The 15,573-nt window shown below is 40.6% G+C and overlaps 1 non-coding gene across 1 annotated transcript; it reads left to right on the forward strand.

The window, feature by feature from the left end:
• Window positions 1–480: 480 nt before the first annotated feature.
• LOC150040353 (U6 spliceosomal RNA) lies at window positions 481–587 on the forward strand. The gene has a single exon (XR_016533981.1). It is a non-coding gene; the product is annotated as a U6 spliceosomal RNA (small nuclear RNA).
• The last annotated feature ends 14,986 nt before the right edge of the window (window positions 588–15,573 follow it).

The raw sequence follows: 15,573 nt of genomic DNA on the forward strand, positions 1-15,573 counted from the left end.
TCATCGTTACATGAAGGTCAGATTTGTTTCTTTATGTTTTTCAATTAGTCACCCTGGGATTTTGCCTTATGCTGAGGTCAGACCAGGGCCAAACAAGCATCCTCTATCATATGAACTATGTCATTGTATGTACATCTTCCCATAGAAAAAAAGAATACTGAGGATCGTTTTTTAGATTTGAAATTATGAAATTCATATTATACATTTTGAAAAACATTTAACCAAAGCTTGTTTGGTTTAGGTGCTTCTGCTGAACTTCTGTGTGGCTCTTTTCTTTTAGCTTTGAGTTCAAGCCCTAGTGCTGGCAAAAGAAAAATGAGGTCTGCTAGGTGCCAGTGGCACCAATTAATCCCAGAAAAAGCCAAAAGTGGTGTTGCGGCTCCAGTGATAGAGTGCGAGTCCTGAGCAAAAGGAGCCTAGACACAGCACCCAGGGCCACATTTCAAACCCTAGCACCTGCAAAACCAACCCGAAAGCCAAGTGCTCACTTCAGCAGCACATAAACTAAAATCGGAACGACACAGAGAAGGCTAGCATGGCCCCTGCACAAGGATGACACGCAAAGTTGTGAAGCGTTCCATAGTTTTAGTTCTTCTGTAACAAATAAAAATAAACTGTATTGCTAAAAAAGAAAGCCCAACCGGCCTATGTGCTACTTTTTCTAGCATTGTATCCACCCACCCAGTAGCAGCCCTTCCCCAGCTGCTGCTTCTCGTTGTGACCTTGGCAGTGAGCAGCCATGGGGTCCTCAGCGCTGCCACCACACATCTGTTGTATCCATGTTGCTCTCTCAGACGGTGAGCAGCCTGGCTGAGGCTCTGCTCTCCTTCCTTTCACTAGTAGAAGCCCGCTCTGGATGGATTCTCCCTCTTTGTCCATCCACGGGTGCTTCTTTTACTATACTTTCTATTCCTTAGTTTGTGTTAGTTTTAAAACATAAGTGGTCTCAGCTCATAAACTGAAAAGTGGAATTTACTAACTTGCCATATGACAGTTTGCCGTCTTTGGATAGCGAAACAGACACAAAGTATAAATAAGAAATTGCAAAATGTCGGGCTGGGAGGTAGCTCAGTGGCAAAGCACTTGCCTAGCAAGTGCAACGTCCTGGGTTCCATCCCCAGGCTGGAACCAAAGAGTAAAAAAAAAAAAAAAGAAATTGCGAAATTTCAACTGAGAGATATATTGGCTTCTACTTGACAAAGAACTTGTTTACATCATTAGTATGTCATTAGGGTTCAAAAATCAAAAGTTTAGCGGTTGGGAACATAGCCTAATGGTAGAGTGCTTGCCTAGCATGCATGAAGCCCTAGGTTCGATTCCTTGGTACTACATTCACAGAAAAAGTCACAAGTGGTGCTGTGGCACAAGTAGAAGAGTGCTAGCCTTGAGAAAGCCCAAGGACAGTGTTCAGGCCCTGAGTTCAAGCCCAGGATGGGATGGGGGAAAACGGAAATCAAAAGTTTAAAATATTAGAGATGAAGAAATCAATAGGGAGAGAAAAGCTGAATTGCCCAATAGGATACAAAGAAGCCTAAATTAAGAATCTTACTCATAGCAAAAGAAGTACATACTCAGCTGAATGGCAGTGCTTCACGCTTGTAATCCTAGCTACTCAGGAGACTGAGATCTGGGGATTGAAGTTCAAAGCCAGCCCAGGCAGGAAAGTTGGTGATACTCTTATCTCCAATTAACCACAAAAAAACTGAAAGTGGACCTGTGGCTTCGAGTGGTAAAATGCTAGCCTTTAGCAGAAAAAGAGCTCAGAGACAGAATGGAGACCCTGAGTTCAAGCCCTATGATGGGGGGAGGGGGAGTACACATTCAAACAATAACAGCATAAAATGTTCTACCTTTTGCCAATTGGCAAAAATTAAGTGACCAAGTTGCATGATGCCTGGTGGGTAGAAGTGCTGGATGGGGGAAGCATGTGCTCAAGCATTGCTGTTATATAAAGTAGACAGTGATGGAACTTTCTGAAAGATCCCTTAGCACTATCTATTGAACTTAGGCAGGCAAGCAGTCATTAAACAAGACCTTGTTTAGGATTTGTGCTATATGAACTTTTATGTACTTTCATCATTTTTATTATAGTTCAAACTAATTTAAACCAACCACAGTATCTTAGCAAGGTTGAACTACTAGCAATTTGTGTGAGCAAATAAAACAAAATAAGGATCAAGTATTAGAACAGGACCAAGATTAGCACTCAAATAACAGAAAGGTTGACTTAGTATTGAGAGAAATACAACACCCTGATCTTGACATATCCTGCCTGGGGATTCAGAGCAGGATATTTGGGGTTGGGTTTTCTTTTTGTTCTTTTGCGTGAGTCTCTCACCATGAATCCAAAGCTGACCTCAAACTCCATCTGGATCCTCTGACCTGAGCCTGTCAGGTGAGGGGCTCCTCACACACCGGCAGTGTGCCACCACTCTGCTCATTCTGAATTTTGTCCTACTTTTGTAAGTTCTCAACGTTTTATGTATGGGAATGTGCTAGTTTTTACTTATAAAAATATATAATACTTTTACTGCTATGTCTAGAGTCCCTGTCTAGAGTCCATCACTCTCCAGTCATAAAGCATTCTTCCATATTGCCACAAGATGGCACCATAAGTACATCAAATATTATAATAGCAAGCGTATGTATAAAGCATTCTTCCGTTTGTCCAGTGGATGACAGCATAAACACAGGAAAAACACTACTCATGCACATTTAAAAAGTCTGCATTCATAAAGCATTCTCTTTTTCCACAGGAGGGCAGCATAAATACATCAAACAGTTGCAGAAACTATTGAGTATTTCGTCTGCAACTGAATGTTGCCATTAATTACTTGGTTTAATTTTGACAAATTACTTTCACAAATTATTAATTAACATGAGAAGGGTTGTCAATGTTTTGAAGTAATGCACCTTCTATCTGGAGAATATAACTGTAAACCCTTCTATTAACTGCAATAAAAAAGAAAAATATTAATTAGATTCTTCTTTTTTTTTCTTTTTTTGCCAGTTCGGGGTTTGAGCTGAGGTGCCTGAGCACTGTCCTTGGGCTTTCCTCAAGGCTAGAGCTCTACCACTTGAGCCTCAGAACCACTTCCGGCTTTTCTATGTATGTGGTATGAAGGAATTGAACCCGGGTCTTTGTTCATGCTAGGCAAGCACTCTACCACTAGGCCAAACTCCCGGCCAGATTCTTCATTTTTATATGACTAAACAACTGTTTTCCTTGCACATTGTTACATAGGAAAAAACCACATGACACCTAACATGACAATACTCGGGTGTAGTGAAGATTAACAGTATAATTTATCTTTATAATTATAGACATGTGATTTGGAGAGGAAGCTACATATATTTTTAAACAAAAGATTCACACATATCAGTTTTTTTCTAATCTTCCTTTTCTTTTCTTTTTTCTTTTTTCTTTTTTCTTTTTTCTTTTGTCTATTGTGGGGCTTGAACTCTGGGCCGTGGTGCTGTCCCTGAGCTCCTCAGCTCAAGGCTACTGTCCTGCCCCTGAGTCATAGCCCCACTTCCGGTTTTCTAGTGATTAATTAGAGAAAAGAGTCTCACGTTACCGTGATCCTCAGATCTCAGCCTCCTGAGTAGCTAGAATTACAGGCCTGAGCCACCAAGCCCAGCTTTAATCTTCCCTTTTTTTATTTTATTTTTTATTTTTTATATTTTTTATTGTAATTAATAAAAGGGTTACATGATTTTTGCCAGATAGGAGGTGCATTGATTCACATACATTGATACCCTTTCACATGTCTTGGTCCCCTTTTCCCTCCCCTCCCCCACACCCCGTCTTGGTTTTCCCCCCTTCCCTATCAAATTTCAAATAACCAAATTCAAATAAATTCAATATATCAGATAACAAAGTGAGTTACTGTAATCTTCCCTTTCTTATCCAATGCGGCTTGAGTAATTTTTCTTTAATCTGATAGAATGATTTTTTTTTGTCATTAATGAGTCTTGAACTTAGGGCCACGGCACTGTCCTTGAGCTCTTTTTGCTCAAGCCTAGTATGCTACCACTTTGAGCAACAGCTCCACTTCAGGTTTTCTGGTGGTTCATTGGAGATAAGTGACTCATGAACTTTCCTGCCTCAACTGGCTTTGACCTCAGCCCCCTGAGTGGGTAGGATTACAGGCATGAGCCATCAACACTTTTTATTTATTATTTTTTATTGTCAGGATAATGTATAGCGGGGTTACAGTTACATCTTTCAGGTAGTAGGTGCATTACTTCTCACACATTGATACCCCCTCTCATGTTTTTGTCCCCATTTCCCTCCCCGTACCCCCTTCCTCAGCTTTGATAGTGGTTTTGTTTTTGGGGTTTTGTTGTTGTTGTTGTATGTTTTTTGGGGGGGTTCACAATGTTCATCCTGTGGATTTACTATAACTTGTATCACTGATTTAAGTTAGACTATTTAACTGACTTTAAACTATAAATTATTTCCCATATACAAAAATACACAGAGAAAAGGCAGTACTGGGGACTGAACTCAGAGCTTTGCATTTGCTCGACAAATTCATTCCCACTTGAAACATACTCCTAATTTTGCTTCAGATACATATTTTAGTTGTATAAAGAAAGTGTATTGTGATATTTACAAACATGCATATAAAAGGAGGTGATCAAATTCATCTCTTCTGTATTATATTTTTAGCCCTCTTTTTTTGTATTTAACTCACTTCATTGTTACTTTAAAATTGATGTACATAGGGTTTACAATTATATGAATCAGATAATTGGTACATTTCCTTTTGTATTTCCCTTACTCTCTCCCAGATATCTTTAAGATCTAATAGTTTTCAAGTACAGTTGAAGGGTTCTCCATTTAGTTTAGTCCTATTCTTCCATTCCAAAATGAATGAAATTATTGGGCATTTTTTTCTGTTCTTGATCTCCAACTTTAATGAGAAAAGTATAGGCCATAGATAATATAATTGGTGCTGAATTTTGTAACTCTACTCATAAATATAATCATATAATGCTACCCTTTCTTCGCATTATGACTGGAAACCAGATCCAGGCCAGTGTAGTTCTAGAGAATCTTTACTGCTTCAAGATGCAGAGAATCAGTGTTGTGTAATGTGGTAATGTATTCTCTTATTGATACTTATTGTTTCCAATAATTGGGTACTAGTGCTTGTGTCAGAGGCAGGTATAGATGAGTAAGGCTAGGAGGCATTCTAGACATGAAAGGCTCAGGGAGAGTGAGATTCCTGGAGGAGGTGTGGCTGGTTTTAAAGCAGCAGCCTGCACTGATGCCTGTAATCCTAGCTACTTAGAGAAGGCTGAGAGCTGAGGGTCACCATTCAAAAACAGCTCCCTGCCCCATTTGTAAGGAAATGGAAAGACTTAGAAAAAAATTGTAAAGTGGAATAAGCCAGACCCAAAGAAACATAGGCTGCATGTTCTCGCCCACTTGTAATAACTAGCATGTCTGGGATATTCTTAGCAGAGCAGCACAATAGCTCAATAACTATATGACCATATAAAGTGATTCTTTTTTTTTGCCAGTCTTGGGCTTAAGCTCAGGGCCTGAGGACTGACCTTGGATTTTTCTCAAGGCTAGAACTCTACCACTTGAGCCTCAGCACCACTTCTGGCTTTTTCTAAGTATGTGGTACCAAGGAATCGAACCCGGGTCTTCGTTCATGCTAGGCAAGCACTCTACCACTGGGCCAAACTCCCGGCCCTAAAGTGATTCTTATTGAAATGAACTCCAAGAAATAGAAACCAGAGGTTGTTTTAGTGTACTGTTTACAGTTATTTCTTTTTTTCTTTCTTTGTTTCCCCCTCTTTTGGTTTATTCCCTGTTGTCACTTTTATTGTTTGTTTGTTTTAAATTCTGTACCCTTTATTTTTTTTAATGAGCAGTCTCTTTATTGACCTTATTCTTTTTTTTGCCAGTCTTGGGGCTTGAACTTGGGGCCTGGGCACTGTCCTTGAGCTTTCTTAAGGCTAGAGCTCTGCCACTTGAGCCACAACACCACTTCCAGCTTTTCTATGGATGTGGTACCCAGGAGTCAAACCCATGGCTCTGTGAATGCTAGGCAAGCAGTTTACTAGTAGGCCAAACTCCTGGCCAGTTTTGTACCCTTTGTCTTCTAGAAATTATCTGATTTAGAAAAGTGAGGGGAATCACAGAAATGGAGGGGTAAAGGTAAACCAACGCAGCAGTGACACTCACTGGACACGGTGTTGGAAATGAACTTTACACCTTGCCGGGAGGGAAGTTGGAGGAGGTGAATGGTAGAAAATGAGGGAGGGGCAACACTGTTCAAAAAGAAATTTACTCATTACCCTACTCCTGTAACTATAACCCCTCTGTATATCACCTTTACAAAAAAAAAAGAACAAAACCTGCTCAGGCAGAAAAGTTAATGAGACCCATATCTTTAATTAACCACCAAAAAGCCAGGCGTAGAGGCATGGTTCAAGTAGTTGAATGCCAGCCTCTAGTGAAAAAGCTAAGGGACAGTACCCCACTATTAGCATTAAAATAAAATAAATGGTAATCCTTCAATCTCCTAGAAACCACCAACTCCTCCAATTCACCATGCAGCTAGCAGTAAGCGTCTTATTTCCTCTCCTCCTGGCCACTGCTGTGTGATCTGAGATCCAGCTTTCAGCATCTTTAAATTAAGCGTCTACAGCAGCTCTACCAGCAAGGTTCATCTTTGGTGAATTTCTTGCAGTCATTGCTAGTATCTAGTTGGTCTGTTGGTTTTTTTTTTAAGCTTAATGCTAGGAATAAACCCAGGGCCTTGTAGCTTGCTGGACAAGGGGTCCGGCATCGAGTTAACCCTCAGGCCCTGCTGTTCCTGTGTACTGAATAGACTGTAATTTTTTCTACAATCTTGAGTGGCGCAATCTCTCTTCTTTTTTGTTGTGGTACTGCGGTGGAATCCACAGCTTTGTTCTTGATCACTAAGCTTCACTACCATCCCAGCCCCAGATCCAACTCACTAGACGAAACATGTGGCCTGTGTAGGCCAGATAATTTAAGAAGAATTGGATGAAACAAACGTTTAATCCCATCACCCCAGAGGCATACGCAGAGTGTTCTGCTTGGGTCACATAGCTAGACCCTGTCTCAAAAAGCCAAAACACAAATGACAGCAACAAAAAGAGAAGAGCATGGACATAATCACTTTCGAAGACTTGAGCAGGTCATGGGCAACTAGGGAGGACTCAGGGCGTGCTTGAAAATGCGAACCGCGATCTGCGCTCTGCACCTCAGCTCTGAACCGTGATCTGCACCTCAGCTCTCAACCGTGATCTGCACCTCAGCTCTGAACCGTGATCTGCACCTCAGCTCTGAACCGTGATCTGCACCTCAGCTCTCAACCGTGATCTGCACCTCAGCTCTGAAACTGGGAAGTAAAGGGTGATAATTCTCCCAAGATTTCTCAACATTCCTTAGCCGCTAAGGATTTTTTTTTTCAGTTTAAAAATTGTTATTTTATATCACCTGATACAAAGATGGGTTCCAATTACAAGAGTCAGATAAAGAGTATATTTCTTGTTTCATTAGTTTTTCGCCAGTCCTGGCTTGAGCTCAGGGCTTGGGCTCTGTCTTTGGGCTTTCTCAAGGCCAGTGCTCTATCACTTGAGCCACAGCACCACTTCTGCCTTTTTCTGTGTATGTGGTACTGAGGAATTGAACCCAGGACTAGGCAAGCACTCTACCAGGAGTACATTTCTTTTTGAATAATGTCACCCTTCCCCTGGCTCTCTCCCATTTTTTCCTCCTGTCCCCACCCCCAGGTTGTCTAGTTCATTTTCAACAGAATATCCAGTGAGTACACTGCTGCATTTGTTCACCCTCTGTCTCTCCATTTCTGTGTCCCCCCTTGCTCCCAGAGACAGATAAATGAACAAATAAGACAACGTTAAAAAACAAAAACAGTAACAAAGGAAACATCTTTGGTTCCATTTTCTGGAGTTCACTTAGGCGTCCTGCCTTTGTGCTCCTCTCCTAAGCGTTATCTTCCCTTGGTCTCACTGTGTGAATGCCGAGAGACCTATCTAATTTATCATGTTTAAAGCAAAGGGGGTCCACCAGCTTCAGGCCTGCTGATTGGAGAGCAATTTGCCCTGGGAGCTAGAGATAGCAGGCCTCTTAAAGATAGAGGGAACTGGTCTGTCTTCAGAGGCATTCTAAGATTCTGAAGCCTCCTCCTCTTTCCCTTCCTGGGAGCCTTAGGCAAACCTTCCAGAGTTACAAATGCAGGGACATTTGCCCTCTTGCCCTAAGGCAGTTAGTAACATTCCAGATAAAGTACTGTCTCCGCAGGGAGTGGGGAGAATGAGCAGCCCAGATAATCACTTCATCACTCAGTATCCTAATTCCAGGGGTCCCTTCCCGTGGTGCAACCCAGGCAGGCACAGAGAGATACTTGCCCTCGTGGTAAGGCCTGTGGGAATTGGGGCATGGGGCATGAAATCACTAGGGCTGTTGATCTGGGTTGTGACTATTGTTTGGATCATTCTCTCTGACCAGAGTTTTGGGATACTGGGTTCAGATACATATGAACCCATATGGGGTAGATGGTGTGCTAGGAGGAGAAAAGTTTTGCCCCTTCACTGGGTCTGACATCCTGAATGGAGCAGGAAGTGAACTCAATACCCACAGGAAGTGGGTGGGGGTGGAGAGTCAAAGTCTGCTTTGAATGTTTGTGGTGGTGGTTGAACTCAGGGCCTGGCTGCTGTTCCTGACCTTTTTTGCTCCAGGCTAGCACTCTACCACTTTGAACCACAGTACCACTGCTGGTTTTCTTACAATAATGGTTCAAAGCCAGTCCAAGCAAGAAATCTCAGTAACTGCCCTGTGCCTGTGGCTCATGCCTGTAACCTAGCTACTCAGGAGGCGGAGAGCTGAGGATCCTGGTTCACAGTCAACCCATGCAGAAAAACCCATGAGATTCTCATCTCCAGTTAAACACCAAAAAGCCTTAAGAGCAACTGTGGCTCATGTGGTAGAGAGCCAGCTTTGACTAAAAAAGCTCATGGCCAGTGCCAAGGCCCTAAATTCAAGCCCTAGTACCAGCACACACACACACACACACACACACACACACACACACACAATTCAGCCAGTTAAAGTAGAGATCACACACAGAGTAACGTCAATGAACTTTCCAGATCTAACTTTCCATGGTTCTAAGCTGCAATTTAGTGCTTCAGGTCCCACCTTACTTCCCTCCCACCCCTTCCCTAGGATGGCGTCCTGGTCCGTAGGTCAGTAGGGTGAGGTGAGTGTCCATGTCTGGGAGGCCACAAGTGAAGAAATGAATGGATTACTCTTCTTTTTAAAATTTTTTTTCAAGTCATGGGGCTTGAGCTCAGGGCCTGAGCCCTGTCCTTGACTTTCTCAAGGCTAGAGCTCTACCACTTGAGCCTCAGCACCACTTCCGGCTTTTTTTCTATGTATGTGGTACCAAAGAATTGAACCCGGGTCTTCATGCATGCTAGGCAAGCACTTTAACCACTAGGCCAAACTCCCGGCCCCTGGACTACCCTTACTTCTTTATTCTCTCTATAAATTTGGTACTAACAAATTGATGCACATATCTTAGAAAAAAGGGGAATATTGATTTTAGTGACACCTACCAGCTCCTGACCCGGAATCCAGCACATTTTTTAGGTAGCTACAAAGTTGCTCAGTGGTTTTGACTGCTCCACTTTCCACATGCTTTCCACATGTAATGCTGCTTTATCAGCTACAAATTTCTTTTTTTGTGTGGCCACATTCAGGTACTAGAAGATACTTCACGTTCAACCACTGTGGTATGGCCCCGGCTCTTCGTTGTTTTTTTTTTTTTTTTTCAGGCAATGTATCAATGTGTAGTTCAGACTGGCCTTGATCTTGACCTCCTTCTGCCTCAGCCACACAGTGCCAGGATTACAAATGTGTGCTACCATATTTCTAATACTTATACTCCTTCCAGATCCATTTCCCCTGAATCTATTTGCTTCTCAATGCTTTCTAAATTGTCCTGTTTAAAATAGTATGCTTGGGAGGCCAGAAGTGTAGCCTAGTGGTAGAGTGCTCACCTAGCATGCATGAAGCCCTGGGTTTGATTCCTTGGTACCACACACACAGAAAAAGTTGGACGTGGTGCTGTGGCTCAAGTGGTAGAGCGCTAGCCTTGAACAACAACAACAACAACAACAACAACAACAACAAAAGTGTCTAAGGACAGTGCTCAGGCCCTGAGTTCAAGCCCCACGACTGGCAATGATGATGATGGTGATTCAGCTTTTGCTGATTTGTTACTGTGAATTACAGGTCACAGTAAAACTATCAGAGGAACTTTAGAATGAAGAAGGCCTTTTGCGCTTTCCTGGGGTCTATTAAAACTTCTCCAGAGTTACTAAAGAGATTCATGAAGTCAAAGAGGACATAGTCTCTTAGAGCGAAGTAGTTGAGAGCAAAGATTCAAAACTTCTGGATCTAGCCACAGCCTCAATTAGACTCCAGCTGCACTCTGTATTCACCATCTGACCTGAACCTCGAGAAGAGGAAGGATCCTTTAGTGCATTATATAGAAGTACGAAAACAGAACAGTGCATCCTGTCAAAATTGTTTAAAAGTAAGAGGAGTGGTGAGACAGAGTAATAGACATGGTAAATTTTATTAAAGTTTGTTATATACATGTATGGAAATATCATAACAGAAACCTGTCTGCATAATTACAATGCATGAAGAGAAACAATGACGATGTTTCAGAGCCAATCTTGTGACTGTTTTGCCTGCTGGCTCAATAAAAAAAATTGTATATGTGTCTCTAAACAAACAAACAAACAAACAAACAAAACCAACAACAAAAAAGCCCTCAAAATGCTTGCCTAGCAACGTGTGAAGCCCAGGTTCAATTCCTCAGTACTACATACACAGAAAAAGCCAGAAATGGTGCTGTAGCTCAAGTGCTAGCATGCTAGCTTCGAACAACAAAAAAAAGCTCAAGAATAGTGCTCAGGCCTTGAGTTCAAGCCCCAGAACTTGCAATAGATAGATAGATAGGTAATATGCTTTTTAAAAATTATTTTATTTTGATAGTTGTATTTTCTTATCTAAAAGTTGACTATTCTCTTCTTCATTTTCTTCTTTTGAAATGTTTTCTGACTTTTTCATTTCCTTATTTTTCCAAATTCCTTTTAAAATAGCTTATCTGTTATGATAGACATTGTCATCATGTTTGAGATTTTGTAAATTTTATAGGCTAATTTGGGAATTTCCTACTCAAGTTATCCCATCTCCTCAAGATATCTGCGTTTCAAGTAGTTTCTTCTTTTCATTTTTTTTAAAAAAGAAAATGGATTTTGCCTATTTTTCTTTTGGCTATTGTATTCTGAAGATTGCATATGACATGTACTGTACAAGTGTGAATTTGTTTTTGTTCATCTGCTCTGAGAATTTATGGTTTCCATTAGCACCAGAAATTTTTCAGCTGCTTCCACATTCTCTCTGTTTCCCCTTCACAATGTACTGGACATGTGTCAGAACCTTTTTACTTTATCATTTATGTCTCATAGGCTTCCTTTTTTTCTTACTTTTAATCTCTCTGTAGTACATTCATGGTAATTTCTTAAATCTGTGTTTTCATTTCACAAATTTTCTCTTCAGCTCTTAAAACTGTTCTTTGGACTTTCAACGTAGAGATTCTCTTCTGCCTTGCTGATTTTTTCCTTACTGTTTTGTTGTAGTGCCTTGTTATTTTATTATAGTTTCCATGCCTTCTCTTCTGTTTATAAACAATTGAAACCATTTACTTGATGGTCTGTCTTGAATAGTTTTACTGCCCTAATTTCTCAGGCAATAAATAGTACCTTGTGACTCCCTGCTGGGAGAGTGTTCTCACTTTTTCAGCAGGATGGTTCTTCTTGGAGAATCATCTGTATGCCCTGGGTCAGAGAAGAACCTTGGAGAGTAAATTGTCTTTATTTCTGCCAGACACACAGCAGGTTGGGCTGGAGCCAACTTTTCCCTTCACTTTTCTCCATGGGATTTCCCATCCCCGAGGAGAGTACACTTTCTCATTCTCCGGCAGTGTCACATGGGTTCCAAGCTTTCTTTTCTCAGAGTATTGCTTTCAGTTCCTTCCCTTGGAGTATCCACAAGAAATAAAACAACTTTTTCTCGCCTAGGAGGATGAGATGGAGGCAGTGGTTCACGTCCCAGCTTTAGCGATCCACTTCTAGCCTCCGTCTTGGGGGAGGGGTCAATGGCAGACCTTTTATTCCTATGTTGATGTTACAGCCTCAGCCCCTACAGGGAGGGTCCGTGACCCAGAAAAGAGATCTATCTTCCTACTAGACTGTGTATTAATAGTTGTGTTATATTTTATACAGCATGCCTATGTGTTGGGAGAAATATAGGGGTCTTGGGATGCATTACCTCAAGCTGCCCATTTGCCAAATCTGGAAGTCAGAGTCTGTTTTCAATTTTTCAATACCGTAAATAATTCTATGATGAATATCCTTGCCCATTAATCTTTATGCACATCTCTAGTTATTTTCTTTGGATAAATGCCTAGAAATGGTCAGAGTATGAAATTTTTAAGGTGTTTGATATATGTGTGTATGCATGGTGTGCGTGTGTGTGTACATATAGAATGCCCAATTGAAACCCAAAAGAATGCATTATTTCATATTCCTTAAAAATTCCTATTCTCCTATGCCCTTGCCAACATTTGGAAGCATTTAAGAACTATCTCCCATTTAGGCAGATAAAGAATATAGTGTGAAAACTGTACTTGAAAATATTTGTAACTGGTAAGAAGAATGACCAAGAGAAAAATAAAAGTTGGTAACATGGTAATTATGGAAAATAAAACGTCAACAAAATTATTTATTTACGTATTATCTATAGCTGCTTGCCAACTACTGTGGCAGAGATGAGCATTTGTATTAGACATCCATAGCCTACTACATTAAAAAGATTTGCTTTCAGACCATTTAGAGAAAAAGTTTGCCAACCCTCATTTAGATAAAATAAGCTCAGGTGCAAATAAATTGGGATGTGTCATACATTAGAATCCTTACCATCAAGATTAAATATGTAACTGCCAAATGCATAACTATAATCACTACAATGACAGAAATATACAGCTGAGAACAGGAAGCTAAATTCAAAAGGTACAGGTGGTTGGGCTGGAGGTGTGGCTCAAGCGGTAGAGTACGGGCATAGCACTGCAAAAAAAAAGTGCAGATGGAATCTCAATGTTGTTTTCACTTGCATTTCCTTTATGGCCAAAGATGTTGAACATTTCTTCATGTGTCTATTGGCCATTTTTACTTCTTTTAAGAAGTCTCTCTTTGAGTCATTAGCCCATTTATTAATTTCGCTATTATTTCTTTGAATGAAGGCTTATTTTTAGAGGTTCATTTTTATGAGCTCTCACTATATTTTGGATATTAGTCCCTTGTCTGATATATAGTTTATAAAAAATCTTCGCCCATTCGGTAGGTTTTCTGTTCAGCTTGCTGGCCATGTCTTTTGCCATGCAGAAACTTTTAAGTTTGATGAAATCCTATTCGTTTGACTTGTTGTGATTCTGGATCTTTACTTAGGAAGTTTCAACCTGTGCCCAGGAGTCCTAATATTTCCCCTTCCCCTTTCTGTATTATTTTCATGGTTTCTGGCCTTATGTTGAAGTCATTTTGAATTGATTCTGGTGATAGGCTACCTTACCCCATTTAGAATGGCCAGTATCAAGAAAACTAACAATAGCAAATGCTGGTGTGAATGTGGCCAAAAGAAAATTCTATTACACTGTTGATGAGAATGCAAGCTTGTTCAACCACTCTGGAAAGTGCCATGGCAGTTTCTTGAAACTCTAAACATAGAGTTATCCTATGACCCAGCACTTCTATTCCTGGGCATTTATCCAATAGAACACAAACAAGGCCACACGAAAGCTATCAGCACAACCATGTTCATCGCAGTATTATTTACCATAGCCAAGCTATGGAATCAGCCCGATGCCCCACACTGGACAAATTGTCTGTAGATACACAATGGAATTCTACTCATCAATCAGTATACCACAGAGAGAGAGAGAGAGAGAGAGAGAGAGAGAGAGAGAGAGAGAGAGAGAGAGAGAGAGAGAGAGAGAGAGAGATTCTGATAGTATAGGTTTGAGTTGGGTAATGAAATTGACCATTTCTAATACAGATATTGGCAGCTGAGCATTTCTAATACAGATATTGGCAGGCTGCATTGCAGGCCTTGGGAATGTTGATTGTGGGCATAATCAAACCTCAATGGGACTGAGAGCTAACTAACTTCCAAAGCCCATACCGGCTACAAATAAAATGACTATGTGGAATCTCCCTCAATACTTTTGTGCTAAATTGGCATAGACCAAACAAAGATGGTCCTTTATTAGCTAGAACATAAGTCAATTGGTTAATGATAACATATTTCTTTAGCTGTCAGCCAATGTCCCTTTCCCCTATGGGCACACACACAGATTTACAAATGGACGAGAGGATAGAGTGTTAATCAGAAATTGTGTTTTTATACTATAAGCACAGAAGATTGTAGTCACTGAATCTCAGTGACTTTGTTTATAATCAACTGTTAAAACCGCAAAAAAAAACACAAATGGACAAGAACACCGACAAAGGCAGAAAATTAGGTTTAGATTGTGCAAAAACAGGAACAACAGCACCTTAGGAAGAATGCAGAGTGCATCATATCAGATCTTACTGGCTCCTAGTTGGCTCTGGAGAGCTGAGTAAGATTCTAGGTTTGGGTGGAATTTATCTGGTAAACAGTATTGGTATTTGATCATGTTATTGACATAGGGTTGTAAAGGTGGATTTAGGATTTTTATGTAAGCACACTAATTTGGACATTGTACATTCATTGAAATGTGTTGGTTGTGGCCCTCAAAAGTGTTATATGTGTGCATATATGTGCACAAAAAGGATTTATTCAGGTTTGCAAAGCTAACAGTCAATTCATTTAAGTTAAATTTTCAAAAGACTAGATGTTTTTTAAGCTTGGAAGGTCAACTAAACACTTTTTTTCTTTTTAAGTAAGTTCTATTTCAAAATCTGGTAAATATGAAGCATTTTTAAGGGATCTTAGGGAAAGACGATTCAATTTGCTTAAGTAATTAATGAAGCATCTTCAGTTTTGGTTTGTTTCTGGTAGAACTAAGGTTCGAATTCAAGGCCTTGCTAGGCAAGTTTTCTACCATTGAGTCATACCCCCATCCTTATTTCTCAAATATGTATTCCCAGGCCAGGCTGGACAACAGTCCTCCTATTTGTGCTTCATGCAGGGCTGGGATGATGGGTGGCCCACAATGTCCAGCTTTCATTGCTTGAGATAAGTGGATCTTGAACATTTTTTCCCACGCTGGTTTTACACGCAAATGCTCCAGATCTCTGTCTCCTGAGTAGCCCAGGTTATGGGCAGGAACCACCACACTTAGCAACTTCATGAGTTTTAAAGCATCTGCGAAACTTTTAGTGTACTGCACTCAGTTCACTTTTAATTTCCGCAATTAGCTCAGTTAGCAAATACATTTCCAAGTACAC

This window comes from Megascapheus bottae, chromosome X (assembly GCF_031878675.1).
Source record: "Megascapheus bottae isolate mThoBot1 chromosome X, mThoBot2.hap1, whole genome shotgun sequence".
Classification (NCBI taxonomy): Eukaryota; Metazoa; Chordata; class Mammalia; order Rodentia; family Geomyidae; genus Megascapheus; species Megascapheus bottae.